Genomic DNA, 15,174 nt, shown 5'->3' on the forward strand with positions numbered 1-15,174 from the left:
AAATACAAAAACTATTTCGTAGCACATGTTAATCATATGGGCAAGGGCGACTTTACTTTAGGTTATTTAACAAATTATAATAAAAATTGGTTCCAGCTTTTGCTGAAAGGTAAATAAATGCTCTGTGTACATTTTTTCCAGCATAATTTCAAAAATGCCAAATTTTGAGTTGTGACTCTTCTGAAGACGGTCTGCGATATGTTCACTAAAATTTTATTAACCTAAATATAAAGTTTTTGCAAAATGTGGTTATCGAATTTAATGTAAAATCTCAACATTTTTAAGATAAGATATGAATTATTTTTAAATGCTAATACTGTTTTATATGTAATCTAAAATTTATGATATAAAATCCCCTCTACGAAAAACTTAAATTGGGTAACGTCGCTTCGAATTTTTCTTAATTGAGCAATTGTCAAAAATCTGCTTTTGAACGAAAAAACTTTTTATTGAAACTACCTTCCTGTTTGTTTTATTGAAGTGTGTGTTCTGTTATGAAATGAAGATACGGAAGAAAATTTTGTTTTCTACCAAAACACCTTTTAACTCAACCGACTCGGCAACCAACACAAAATATCAAAATATTTTGATTTTCGGGCGACGGTTGCGGCAACACGAACTTCTATAAGCAACAATGCCTCGTCGCTTCAACGGTTGCCTCGTGTGTAGTCAGCATAATAAATATGGCATTTGAAAAAAAAAAATCATTTTTCACTTAAATTGCTTTGAAACCGGCAGTTATTAATTTAAATTATTTTTTTATAAAAATGCAAAAAATAGATTACGAGCATCTGCCATAGTTATAGTTATAGGTGGGATCCGAGTTGTGAAAAAGGATTTCTATTTTTTTTTTCTTTTTACAATGAACTTGAACTTTTTTTCTTGGTTTTTAACCGGCTTCAAAAAAAGGAGGAGGTCATCCATACTAATCTGGTTTAGATCTGATCTTGGATCATGAAGAAATTAACGGTAGTCTTAAATTTTTACATGAGAATTGAAGTCGGTGCTGTTTTTTTTTGCTTAAAAATTACTTGTTTTTTAAAGGATTTTTTTCTAAAACATTCACTAATTGTATTTTAACTAGTAAAGGGACACCTCATTAATATTTTCAGGTAGTATTAAATAGTTGTAAATGGTTTTTATTTGTTATACAATTAATTGACCACTCTGTGTATGGATTAAAAAACAAGTTTTTGTTAAAAAGCCATTTTGAACATCAATTTTGAGTAAATATTTAAGAATTCTTAAGCTCGAGTGCTCAAAAGAGCTGAAAATCCTATGCATACACAACATGCATTCAAGGCTGTATTTACAAAAAAAAAATGCCTAACTTCGACAATTTTTATCCGATTTTAATAAATAATTGTACTTTTCGATACATGCTTCTATTTAACAACATCCACAGACATTTTTGAAGTTAGCGATGGCCAAATTTGGCGTACTGAAGAAAACCAGGAGTTTTGCAAATTTACCCGACAAAAACTCCCAGCAATCTAATATTAAGTTTAGATAGAAATTTAATTGAGTCAATTAACCTTATGATTGAGCTACTGCTTTTTGGTGTTCACACACAATCAGCTGCTCGACAGTGATGGAAAAGTTTGAACAGTCGTACCTTCATTTAGTTTAAAAGTACATTCGGTACAAACACACAATTTTAGGTACATTTGGAATGTAGCCAAATAACTTCTCAGGAAATCAGTTCTTATTTTTATTGACATTTCAATGCATTTTCTGTTGCGGGCAACTGGTTCAATACCTTCCCTCCTTTGTGAAGGGGCATACAAATGCTACACAAGGGTGGTCAAAGTAATGTTACTGTAGCAGATTGCCTCAGATAGACAGATAATATTTCTTTTTAAAACGGCAGATCGAAGAACTCGGAGGAAAGTGATTCACCTTTTCTAAAACATAGTTTTGTCTCCAGCTGCTCCAAGAGATTCTTTATTTTTATAGCCATATTTGTTTAACGTGAGTCAAAAGGTATGTATATGGTATCTTCTTTTAAAATGTACTTAAATATTCTTTGTTTCTCAGGAACATTTATCTACTTTTGGGTAAAGTTTTCGGAAATTAGGTACAAGTTGAAAATTAAATTTTCCATACGCTGTAAAGAGAATAAGAAACAAACAGCTGATTGCAATTTGTTCAATAAACATACCTCAAAGACAAAATTAAACATACCCAGCAGGGTTGCACGAAAAAATACATTAAATTAGCTTTCATTTAGGTACTAATCGAACAATTAAAAATGCAAATTTTGTTTGATAAATCGGGCTAAGTTAGCGTCTTAGTCGAGAAAGCTTGTCTAATTGCCCACCGAAAAAAAACATTTTACAAAAAATTTTATTATATATGTATTACTAGTAAATTCGGCCCTATCGTCATAGTTTAAATTGCGAAACAAAGTTGAAGATTAAGAAACACTTAAGATATCAGCTTGAGCTTGAGTTGTTTACAATTCTAAACGTTTATTGGAATGCTTTAGGTGACGCCAAAATCCTTGAAGAATGACAAGCCAAATCTTTTGTTGTGATGACATTTAAATACTTTTATCACTGGCTTTATTATGCTGCCTTGTCTTTAATACAGCGAAGCTTAACAGAAAATTTTTCAATACCAGATTAGCAGAGATTTTTCAGTTTATTAAACCGATATCACTTTTATTAGTCTTCTTATAACTAAGTATAACACCGAGCGACAGAAACCAAAAAATTTCAAAAGATAAGAAGCAATCAATATACATAATAGGAATGTTAATCTCGGGATCCCGGGACCCCGGCCTTTTTGGGTCCCGAAAATCCCGCGATTCTTGGCAAATAATCCCGGGTTTTTCGGGATTTGTAATTTGCACTGATGGCAATAATAGAAACTCCTTTTCTTGACCAGTATTGGCTATATTTCTTTTTTTATTTAATAATAAATATTTTTTAATAAATGTCTAGTTCATTATACATATAACACCGTGCGATAGTAAATTTTACACACAACAGTAATTTTTAGCAAAAAACAAGCGACTTCAACTCTCATATAAAAATATATATATATATATATCTCATGATCCACTGATCGGATCTTAACCAGATTAGTATGGATAGTACGTGGTCCAAAGTTATGCGGTAACATACATAAAAAAAAATAAAAAAAAATAAAAAAAAATTAAAAAATAAAATTTAAAAAAATTCCGACGAACTGATAACCTCCTCCTTTTTTGGAAGTCGGGTAAAAATCAATATATTCGCGAAACCACGGGCCAAAAAAATGCGTTTTTTAGTTTTTCACTCTGACGTCAGTAATTCAAAAATAATTTAAAGAATTCAGTAAAATGTGCTTAGAGAAGAAGTATGAGTATAAAATTAAAGGAGCATTTCTGTAGAATTTAATCATATTGAATTTTGTGGTGCATAAGGACTGCTAAGTATTGAAAATGTCCTTTTAAAATTTTATCCTTGAAATTTCGCGATATTTGTTTTTGAAAAAATTCTATGTTAAGGACTTATATAAACTCGGATAACTTCCTCGAATTTCGCCCTTCCAACTTTATCAGTTTAAAAAATTACCTATTCGTCCTTGTGAATCCAAAAAATTTTAATTTTTTTTAATTCTAAAGAAATTTCCTTTTTCATTTGGTACCCATATATTTATTCTACATTTTTTAAATAATTTTTGAAACTAATCATATCTTCGAAATTACAGTCATTTAAAATAAATCCTGGCCCCAGAGCGAAAAAAAACACCGTCAGAGAGAAAAAATAAAAAATTATGTTTCAAAGCCATTTATTTATTATTTATTTTATGGTAGGAGAGATAGAAGCAATTTTTTCGATTTGAGCTGTTGAAAAGTAATTAATATCTAAATCCCGGGACTAATCGCGGGATCCCGGGATTGTGATACCGTCATACCGAAAATCCCGGGATCGTAAAAAGCGAGAAAATTAACATCCCTAATACATACTCACGAAACTAGGGATCAAATATAGTAAAACTGCGTTTTTAATTCTTCTCTCTGACCTCTGGATTTTTTAAAGCACTTTGTACTTTCGGAGATATGATTACTTACAAAAAAAAATTTTTTAGTTCAGTGCAATGTACATATCATTCCACCTTAATTCACAAAGACCCTAACCAACACTTTTTTCGAAACTGCATTTTTCGCAGATTTTGTTTGGTCGTATTAAAATACACCTTCAATAAAAATTTTAAAATGTTAGTAACAAAAACAACAGAGTTACATGCCACTTTTTAAAAATCCCCACCTGTTTTTGATACTCTTTTTATAATGTCTTCTGCTTGTCCTGTACAATAAAAAATTTGTTGGTTGGGGGTATGTAGAATTAAAAAAGGATAATTTGTATGACTGGCAAGGACGAATAAATATCGAAATGCGTTTTTAATACATTTTTTTTATACTAAACTTATAAAGCTAGAAGGACGAAATTAAAGGACGTGCTCGTGTGGTCCTTAACGTATAATTTATGCAAAACTAAATGTTGGAAATTTTCGAGAATATATTTAAGGATACAATTTTAATAGGACATTTTCAATACTTATTCGTCCTTGTGCACCAATTCTAAAAAAGTTTCTCTGTTATTTGATATCCATATTGTTATTCTACATTGCATTGAATTTTTTAGATAAAATTTTTTAATTAGTCATATATTTGAAATTTCAAGGTCCTTTAAAAAAAATCTTGACGCCAGAGAGAAAAACTAAAAATCGCTATTTTGCTATATTTGGTCCCTAGTTTCGAAAGTATATTGATTTTTTGGTGTGAAAATTTTACTGTCGCACGATGTAACTAGTAAATTTCCCCTAGAAGCACAAAGAATACACTCCCGAATTTCTAAAAAAAAACATAGTCCTGTAACTAATAGTATTTAGAAATCCACTCCTATATTATGCGGCCATCGATTCCAATGTCCACAATTATACCTACATACATATGTAATTATAAAGTGTATGAATGTTTGTACTTATATACTGTACTATATGTATTATTTTTTTTTTCCCATGTACACTTACAATATCTTCCTCGGGTATTGTTGTACACGAAGTGCGCACATGTCGCACACGATGTATCACATCCAAGCTAAGTCTGTGTTCATCGCGTATTGCCTCCGCTGCTACGCGTGATGTTAAATGGCCGCCATCGGAAAACGACCGGATGCGCACACCGCCATTTTCATCTGTAGTCAAACATATCGATTTGAAACGATCGATCACCGTACCTTGTATCTGATTGACGCCCAATGAATTGCCCATGGCACACACACAAACACAAAATATAATAAAAACACAAGCGAACAATGCGGATTGCAATGCACATACACACACGTCGGCAATGCGACTATAAATATGTACTTGAATATATTGCTACTACAATTCCATAGAAAAACGAACAAGAAGAAGAAGCTATTGATAGCCAACGACGGATGGCACGGAGGCGCCAGTGCGTCAATTACCACACGACAGTCAGTGGCCGCGAAAACAAATAGATTTGTATAAAGGCTTGCGCGGAAATGGGTTGCTGCAACTATTTGCAATATTTGTACCGCACGCCTCAAGGATCCCGGTCCGACTAAATTATATGCAAATTCTTCTCACAACAGCATCCGTTGCGTTGTTGCTAGCCTGCAGGACAGAGCTCACCAGCCAGCCAGCCAGCCAGGCAACCAATCAACCAACCAACCCAGCCATATTCTACAACTTATAATGAGCAGAGTAACATTAGCAGTCAAAGCGTCAACTTTTAACTTAATTATAATATAGCGCTATGTTTGGCCTGCTGTTATTGTACATATGTAAATTTATGTACGAGTAGTAGTACAACAATAATAAATGGTTGAAAGGATAGGGTTTCACACACACTCCGCCGTCGCCATAGCAGCCAAGGGAGCTTATGTAGTTACGCTGACCAGCCGCATTGACAGATTTAACAGGTGGTTTTTACACGGCCACACAGCCACACCGCTACACCGCAATACAAGAACAAAAGCGTAAACAAAAAGAATGTAAAAAAATACGAATATGTTATGTGAGAGTGGCAGGATATTTTTAGCACTTTTTTTCAATATTAATATTGTAGTGAAATTTGTGGTATCTAAAATCATTGAAGTATGAAACAGTTATGAGCATAAAGTACAGTAACAGAGTAGAAATTATGTCAGCTATGTATGTGATAATTTTGTATGTATAACGGTTGAGAAATATTTTTGGTTTTTCTTACTTCTTTTCACAGGATTCAGTAAATACTGAGTATCAAAGTATTTAGATACTTTTACCTAACGAAATACCGCGTACATACGTAGTTAGTATTTTCGGCGTCCCTTTAGACGAGTCGCAATTCATGATGGCGGAAACGTGAAACAATAGAGACGTTGCCGGAGGACTTCCATCTGCATACAATTTTATCGAAGAAGTCTTTCAATCGGATGAGCCTCCTAAGGGGGCAAGGAGACACCTTTACGAACGATAACAGGGAGACTCTAAATCCCTTGCTTCAAGTGCATTTCCCAGGCTCCTTGGTGCAGTATGATCTGATGACCCCTGTCTCCTCGGAACACAGTATGCCTAGAGTGAGAAGTCATAGCAGATCTGGCTCCATATTTGACAGGGACAAGGTACGGTGAGCGCTAGAATCTTTCTAACCCTTCAAAGCAGCGGGTGGTGATGGGATCTTCTCAGCACTACTGCAAAGAAGTATTGAGGATATCATTGATCCCTGATCTATCTCTGCCATAGACGGTCCCAAGCCCGGTTTGAGATAAGAGGAGGGGAGACAGGGGGCTTAGGGGTTTCCAGGTTACGGCAGAAGTACACAGAAGGCTTAAGGATGGAGTACAGAGCTGGTGCTGGCATTTTTGGACCCATGGCCAAATAGACCACGGTGTTGCACGCTGAAATAGTCGCAATTTTAAACTGCGCAAAATTAGACCTTGAAAAGTATTTAAAGGGCGCCTTTCTAGTTAGCTTTCCAGATAGCCAAGCAGCCATCCGGGCCCTTTCAAACAGGACTATGAAATCCAAGCTAGTTAGAGACTGCTTTGATACGCTACAAATTTTGGCAGCCAAAAACACGGTAACACTGTGCTGGGTACCAGGCAAACTTCGACAGATATCTCTCGATAATACTAGCTTATGATCGTGACTTACGAATTTGTAATGTCCTGTAAGAATAACAGGGTTACTGTGAACAGAGGCCCCACCACTGTTATGGGGGGTAGTGTTGAACGGCGTACTGCAAGAACTCAGTAGAGGGGACCTCAAAGTTGTGACGTACGCGGATGATGTTGTAATAGCAGCTAAAGGCCCATTCCTTTCAACCGTTAGCAAAATTATTGAAAGAACTCCGGGAAGGCTACACGCCTGGTCTGCGAGATGCGAGCTAAATGTGAACCCAGCCAAAACAGAACTTATCCTATTTACAAACAGAAACAAAATACCACAATTTAAACTACCGTCGCTAGACGGCAAAACACTCTTATTATCCCCCAGCGCAAAGTATCTTGGATGGAGTCGTGCTGGATAGCCTACTTAATTAGAAGATTAATGTCGAATTTGGCAGGCTCAAAGCCTACATAGCATCCTTCACTTGCAAGAGAATTTTCAACAGAAACTGGGTACTAAAACCTAAACTTGTGATGTGGATACCGCGACCAATCCTAACATACGGCGCCTCGTCGTGGTTGTACGGACTAAGCAAACAATATAATGTCAACAAACTGAGAAGCATACAAAGGGCAGCAAGCGCAGGAGTAACAGGAGCACTAAGATCCTGCTCTACAGAAGCGCTAAATGCTATCCTCAATCTAATCCCTATTGATCTCCACCTGAAAGAAGTGGCTATGAAATTGGCGGTCAGACACAGAGGGTCAGGCCTTTGGGGGACTAGACACTTCGAACAAGGGACAGACCATTTGGTAGGCAATTTGGATTTCAGTTGTAACGTGCAAATGTTATTCCCATCCAGAAGGGACTGCAGAAGAGACAGAGTGGCCGACCGAGAGGCGATCTCTCTAAAGATAAACCGACGGATCCAAGATGGATTGCGGTGTGGGAGCGGTAGTCTACTCCGAAGAACTCGGTGTTGCTCTGTCTCTACGATTGGGAAATGATACAAGCAACATCCAAGCGGAAGTTCTAAGGATCCTAGAAGCCTGTAAAATCTTAGGCAATAGAGAGTAAAAAAGTAAAGCAACAATATATTCTGGCATCCAAGCGGCGCTATTGGCAATAGCGTCACCGGTTACCAAATCCAAGCTAGTTAGGGAATACAAAGTGATGCTGTGCTCAATGCCTCTGTCAACTACCGTCTCTCTTTTTTGAGTTCCCGCACATAGGAACATGCAGCAGAAATAGGTCTAACCCATAATAGGATTTGCCGCAGCTATCAACCAGATGATAGCGAAGAAAGTGTCCAGCATTTTGCTTTTCGTTGGGGCTGAATATTTGTAAAGCCTGGGAAACTGCCGACTTTTTCGAAATTGTCAACAATTGGTACGAGCTAATTTACAACTTTTCAAAATCTGCCTTCAAAAAACGTTTTGGGATGAATCTTTCGGAGCAGTTATAAATCATATCTAAGATGGACCACTGTATACAGCATATGCGTGCCCTTTCAAAGGGGCGTTTTACCAATTAACAACTCACTAAAGGGTTTATATTGCTATGCTAGGGAAGTGTATGGTTTACACTACATCCTAACATATCGATTAAATCAGGACGTTGTGGAGCATTTCTTCAAGGCAATGCGTGCCAAGGGTGGATTGCATGACAATCCAACTCTCATGCAATTTAAATATAAATTAAGGTAATATTTGCTAGGTAATTTTGTTATCTCCGAAAGCAATTTATACATCGCACACCATTTTCAAAAGGGTCACAACTCAAATATGAGTTCCGAAAATATAACTGTTTATGAATGGCGCACAATAAAGTAATTAATACAAAAAAAAATAGGTATAACAGTAGTTTTTTAGTTAGAGAATATAATTATGGAAAAAATATTTGCATTAATTGGAAATATATCCTACGAATTGATTTATGTAAAAAAACTACTTACTTTTTTTTTGATTGTGCCCCTTTTGCAAATGGTGTGCGATATGTATCTCACGAGGTTTAGCACGAAATACAGAAACCTTGGCTGCGCGTGGTAACGTAGAAGTTGACGAAACCCAATCGTTATACTTTGAAGACATACATAGATGAGACAAACAGTTTTCTATTTCACGAAAAAGCGGGTGAAGAGTTCGCCCCAGATATTGCAGAAGTGAAAAATATAGAAGACCTACACGAAGATGCGCTGTAATACGTAGCGGGGTATATTATTTGCAAACTGGGCCTAACGGAGCATACCCGCCACGAGTCATCCTACACGTGGGTTGTCCAAATCTCAAGACGAGCGCTTTTTAAACCCTCAAGTGACTTCGTGAGAAGTATAAAGGAGCTTGAGGTAGTGTTTAGCAAAATGTATGGCACTTTAATGCAAACGTGTCCTAGCGTCTTCGAGTTTGCATTTTTACTAAAATTTAATGGCGTTTAAATTGTATACCTAGAATTTTTCCAAACGCTCAGCATAAAAACTTAAAAGTTCTTGGGTGTAATTTTAAAGTTTGTTGAAATTTTATAGTTTTTGTTCGAAATTCGTAATGTGGTTTAACGTGGTACTGACTATTTAATATACTAGACTTTTTAAATAATAAACCCTAAATAAACAAAAGAGAAATAGTCAAAACTGGTCAAAATGTCACTTAACTTAAGCAGTCGACCACAAGGGTACATGCACAATCATTTAAATTATTCAATAATTGAAATTAAAAACATTTTCTTTTTAAATAACTAAGTATATTATAGTTAATTTTAAGCATATTAGCATATTCCTGAGAAAAGGAACACGCCTCTTTTTGATATTTTAATTATCTACAAATTCCTCGTTCTACGAAGTCATGCATAGATACATATATGTATATCTATACAGATGATTGGCACGCCGTTGAGAGAGTATAAAATTTAGTACTTTTCCCACTAAACGGCCTTATTTTCTTCCCGTTTTTCTTGTACTTCCAAAATACAATATTGAGCTAAGGTAGTTTGAATTCGAGCAGTCACAACGTACAACACCTTTCGTTATTGCATCATGAAGTATAACGTTTAAATTATATTATTGCTGCATATATAGTAAATGCACATAAATATCTTAAATTTTTAATCAAATTTCGAAAATAAAAAATTTAGTAAATGGAACCCCAACCAAGGGAATCTTAAATTTTTTTATTTTTCGAAGAGCTTGTGTAATTTAAAAAAACCCAAAAAACAAAATTACAAAAGATGGTAAGTGCCATCGTCCGGGGCCACTAATGCGGAATCCACTTTTTAATTCGCTGAGAGAATTTCGAAAACGCATTTGTGATAGCGAGTTTCTAAACGGAACTCATCATCGTGTTCTTCCAAACGAAGTTGATTTAAAGGGCGAATTTGTAAATGAAAATCAAATACTTTTGCACCAAAGAGCAACACTAGAAAACGTTCCAGAAAATCGAAGAAAAGGAAATGTGGACAGCACAAAGAGTTAAGAAAGCGTAGGTTAAAATTTGGAAAGTCTAACTGCAAACACAAGGCTAAAAAGATAAAGCGGCTGAAGAAAAAACGAAGTGTTTGTGACTTGTGTTGACTGCTACGAGATGAGAGGAAAGTTTATACACCACAATATAAAAATGAGTGTGTAAAAGCGAAGTTATTTGAATTGTTGGACAAACTATTAAGTTTTTTATTCCCAATAAACATTTTGGCGAACATTCGAAAATGATCTTTGATATCCAATAGGCATATCGAACTGAGAACGAACTCATTACCAACTTTAGTTTTCCAGCGTTCATAGTATATTGAAAATATACTCGAGATGGTTTCGAAAAACGAATTAAAACCACACTTAGTGACGAGAGAGAACGTTCCCACGACAGTCGGGTCTACGTAACCGGAACGACCCAGATTTATATCTGGCCAAGGACTGTCACTCCAGCAACACTCCCCAAAATGTCTTTGGGGAATTTGTATGCTGCTACAACAACAACAACTAGAGAGAAAGTGAAATCCAGCTTATTCTCGAAGGGAAGTACATCACTCGCTCTCATTAAATTTTCAATTCGATAATGGGTTGGATTTCGAAAGAAAATACATTGGATAACGAAGGTTCCATTTTGCTGGAGAATGGCCTAGTTCTCGAATCGAATACTAACCTATTTCACCTTCGTTATCGAAGGTGAGACTCGAAAAACATATATATTGGTTTTCTTATAATTTTCGAATTGTTAACCAAGCCCAATATTTATTGGCTTGTCTCGCATTAGAATGTGCATACGTATGTAGTTATTTGGATACGGTCATATGTACCCTGCAGAAAATCTGACTAGCGTAGAACTAGACCTTTTGCCGACAGTACTAGTTCCAGCTCAATACCCAAGCGACTGTCCAGTTTTACACGGCAATGCCATTGGCAGTGGCAATTGCCGCCCAGAGCATTACTTTGCAATTAGTTTTTAACCGGTTCCGTTTTGGAATTTTTTTATAAGAAACGGTTTTTAAGATTCGTTTTTTGGATATTTTTTCCGTTTTGCACTAGTTTAGAGATAGTTCTGATACCTATATGTATGCGGGCACATACATACGTACATACATACATATATTGAAAGAATAAAATTTTCAATTCCTTAATTTTTACGAAATTTCCTTCAATATTTAGTTAAGTTCCTACATACATACATGTGTAGATACATTTTTTAAAAGACATTGCCAGAATTTGCAATGAGTATTGAATTTTAGATGGGTTTATTTGATATTACAGTGCCTTGGTAGAATGGGATGTTTTATATTATTACTAGTATATATCGCACACCGTCTTCAAAAGAGTCACAACTCAAAATAATACGTTTGTCAGAAAATGCGAAAAACTAATGATAACCATATGGGCAAGGTCGACTTTACCTTAGGTTTTTTTTAACAAATTATAACAAAAATTTGCTCCAGTTTTTGCTGAAAGGTAATTAAAAGCTCTGTGTACATTTTTAGCGTATAATCTCAAAAATTACGAATTTTGAGTTGTGACTCTTTTGAAGACGGTGTGCGATATATCTAATATTTTTTCCCAAAGTGATCATTAGTTTGACGATTTCAGTTACACGAAAAAATATACATACATACATGCATACGAATCGAGCCCTAACTAAATTTTCCTTTTGATGTAGAAATGTTTATGAAGCCGGGCAAGCTCATGCTCACCACCGCTTAAGATGCATTTCTACAACAAAAAAAAAAATTTCTAAAAAAATGCCGCTTATGTCTTATTGACGGCTAGGGCTTGATATGTATAAATATACATACCTTACTTGGCATTTGATGAATATGGCATTTTTTTAGTTAAAATGATACTTAAAGAAGGCGCTTGCATTCGTTTGGCACTGCAATGATCCCTTGAGAGGTTTGGAATATTAGTTTCAAAAGTGGGCGGGATAACATCCGTATGTACATACATATGTATATGCATATATATCTATAGATCGAAGCAGTTTCAACATACCAGTAGTTTCATGAAAAGCATCTAAGTAAGTATGCATGCCTATGCCCTGCAAACCATTTTTCGGAGAACTTTTAAAAAATTCCTAAAGATCTCATGCGATTTTTTGCCGAATTTTCTAAAATGAAATACACTGTGCGCACTTCGATTTCAATTTCTGAAGAAAATCGGTAAAGCAATGAAAATAATGCTGCTTCTTGCAGAATTTTTTTTTTATTTTTTGTCCAGAAATGTTTTTCGAGTTCGTGTCAACCACTTCATATAATTTTCTTTCGTAAAAAAATCGTTACAGAAATGAGAAACTCCTAAAGATTTCATTAAAATTCGGGAAATTTGGTTCGCAGGGTACATACACTGCCGGAACAAAGTATTGGCACAGCAAATTTTTCACAATATATGCAACAATTTTTATTCTAATATTTTTCCTCCAATTTTGTATAAAAATATGGTTCATTCAACATAAAAATATAATTCCTAAACTTTGGGCAAAACTTACGAAAACTCAGCAAATTTTTACCAAAATTTTCAACTTTTTATTCAGATTTTTTAGAACTTTTTTGAGTATGCAGTTTTGCAGCCCATTAAATTCTAGTAAAAAATGCAAGTTCTGCGTTAGTCAAAAATGGCGTTGATTTTTGAGAATTTTTTTGTTGAAGGTGTTTTGCATTTTTTCCATATAAAGTATTTTCGAAAAAAAATTTTTGTATGGAAGACTGCGTGAAAAAAAAATTCCAAAAATCAACGGTAATTCCTAGCTACTTAAAACTTGCATTTTATCATAATAAAATTGATTGGGCTACAAATCTGAACTCAATTCTAAAAAATCTGATTAAAAAGTTGAAAATTTGAAGGAAAATTTGCTGAATTTTCGCGAGTTTTCCACAAAGTTTAGGAATTATATTCTTATGTTTTTTGCTGTAGACTGAACCATATTTTTAGACGAAATTAGCGGAAAAATATTAGAATGAAAATTGTTGCATATATTGTGAAAAATTTGCTGTGCCAATACTTTGTTCCGGCAGAGTACCTGCATATGTACATATGCATTTATTTTCAAGCATGTCTTTGCAATCTCTTTGGTTACAAATGACAACCCACACCAAATAAGTATAAACTTATGTCGTCAATGTTATACCCTACTTAGCTACATGGGTACAGATATACATATGTATATGTAGCTGCCACCTACTTGATTTTACAAAAACGCTGTTTTTAGACAATGTAAGTGCGCATTATTACTGGTTCATGAATTTCATGAATCAGCGTGTACAATGACACCAACGCAGCACTTCAATGAGTGGCTTCTGCACTTTTTTATTGGAAATTTCAAACAGGAAAGCTAGTTGAAACTTAAATACAGGCATTTTTAGATTTAATGAACATACAATTTTTATGCATAAGTTTGTCTTACCTTTTCTAGTTTCTGGAAATATTGACGGAGAAACTGAATGGGGTTTTCAGGACGACTAACACAAAGCTGAACAATGCAATCTTTGAGTACACGTTGAATGCCGTGTGCCTGAATGTAGTTCTCGCATTCACGTAAACTTTGTTGTTCTTCCAATGTATTGGCCATGTTTGCGGACGTACACTGTTCCACAACTGTCAAATGTATGTGCAAGTAGGTGGTGTACAGCGGAGGACTGGGTGCGATCGCAGATGGGCGCTGGCACTTTACTGCAACAACAAGACTATGCTTAAGTGGCCACTATTGTATTACGCCTTTATTACTATTGGTGTTTTATTCGCGTAGCAGCCGTATGGAACCGAAATTGATATTTTATGAAGTGTAAACGGTGGCAGACTATAATTTACGTATTTTTTTCTTTTTACATACACTACACTACAGTATGTAAAACGCAGCTTATCTTGTACTTTCTCGCTTTTTTAGTATTTTTCTTTGTTCCTCTATTCACTAGCTTTCCTTCTTCTCTTGCTTTCAGGATTTTCTGGGTAGTTTTCTTTTCAGTTTTATGATGAAATTTATGCTGTTTCACAAAAACTATTTTTTATTTTATTTAGCCAACTACAATTTATTACACAAATGGTTTAAACATAGTAAGACCATCTTTTTACATGCAAAAATTTTTCTTTTTACTGCAAAATTACTACAAACAATTGGAGCAAATTTATTTTTGTTGCACAGAAACGTCAAAAACAGCGTTGCCAAGAAAAAATTTGATGTGGAATGTTTGTGGATTTCATTTGCCAAAAAACTGATGGTCTATCATTTTTAAAATTATGCATATCAAAAATCGCGTGATAAAAATATCCTAAAAGAACTTAAATCTAGATTTTGTAGTAGTTAGTAAATTTCTTACATTTGAAAACTAATTAACATTTTTTAAATTTATAAAGACAAATTAGTAAACCATGATAATAGCATAGCACCAAAGAAGGTAAATAGATTTACGTTCTTTGGTAATAGGATGTAAAATAGCCTTTTTCTAAATTTTTTAAGCGATTAAATCCGTTAAAATACGTTTCCGAAGCTATCTTACAAATGCTTACAACAAGATATAAAAACCCCACACAAATATTGCCTCTGATAAACTTATATCAGAGAACGTCTATGAATGAGAAGGCGCATTTTCTGTGACCGTTTT

The sequence above is a fragment of the Rhagoletis pomonella genome, unplaced genomic scaffold (genome assembly GCF_013731165.1).
Source record: "Rhagoletis pomonella isolate Grant_MI unplaced genomic scaffold, Rhpom_1.0 Rhpom_scaffold_00011, whole genome shotgun sequence".
In the NCBI taxonomy this organism is placed as follows: Eukaryota; Metazoa; Arthropoda; class Insecta; order Diptera; family Tephritidae; genus Rhagoletis; species Rhagoletis pomonella.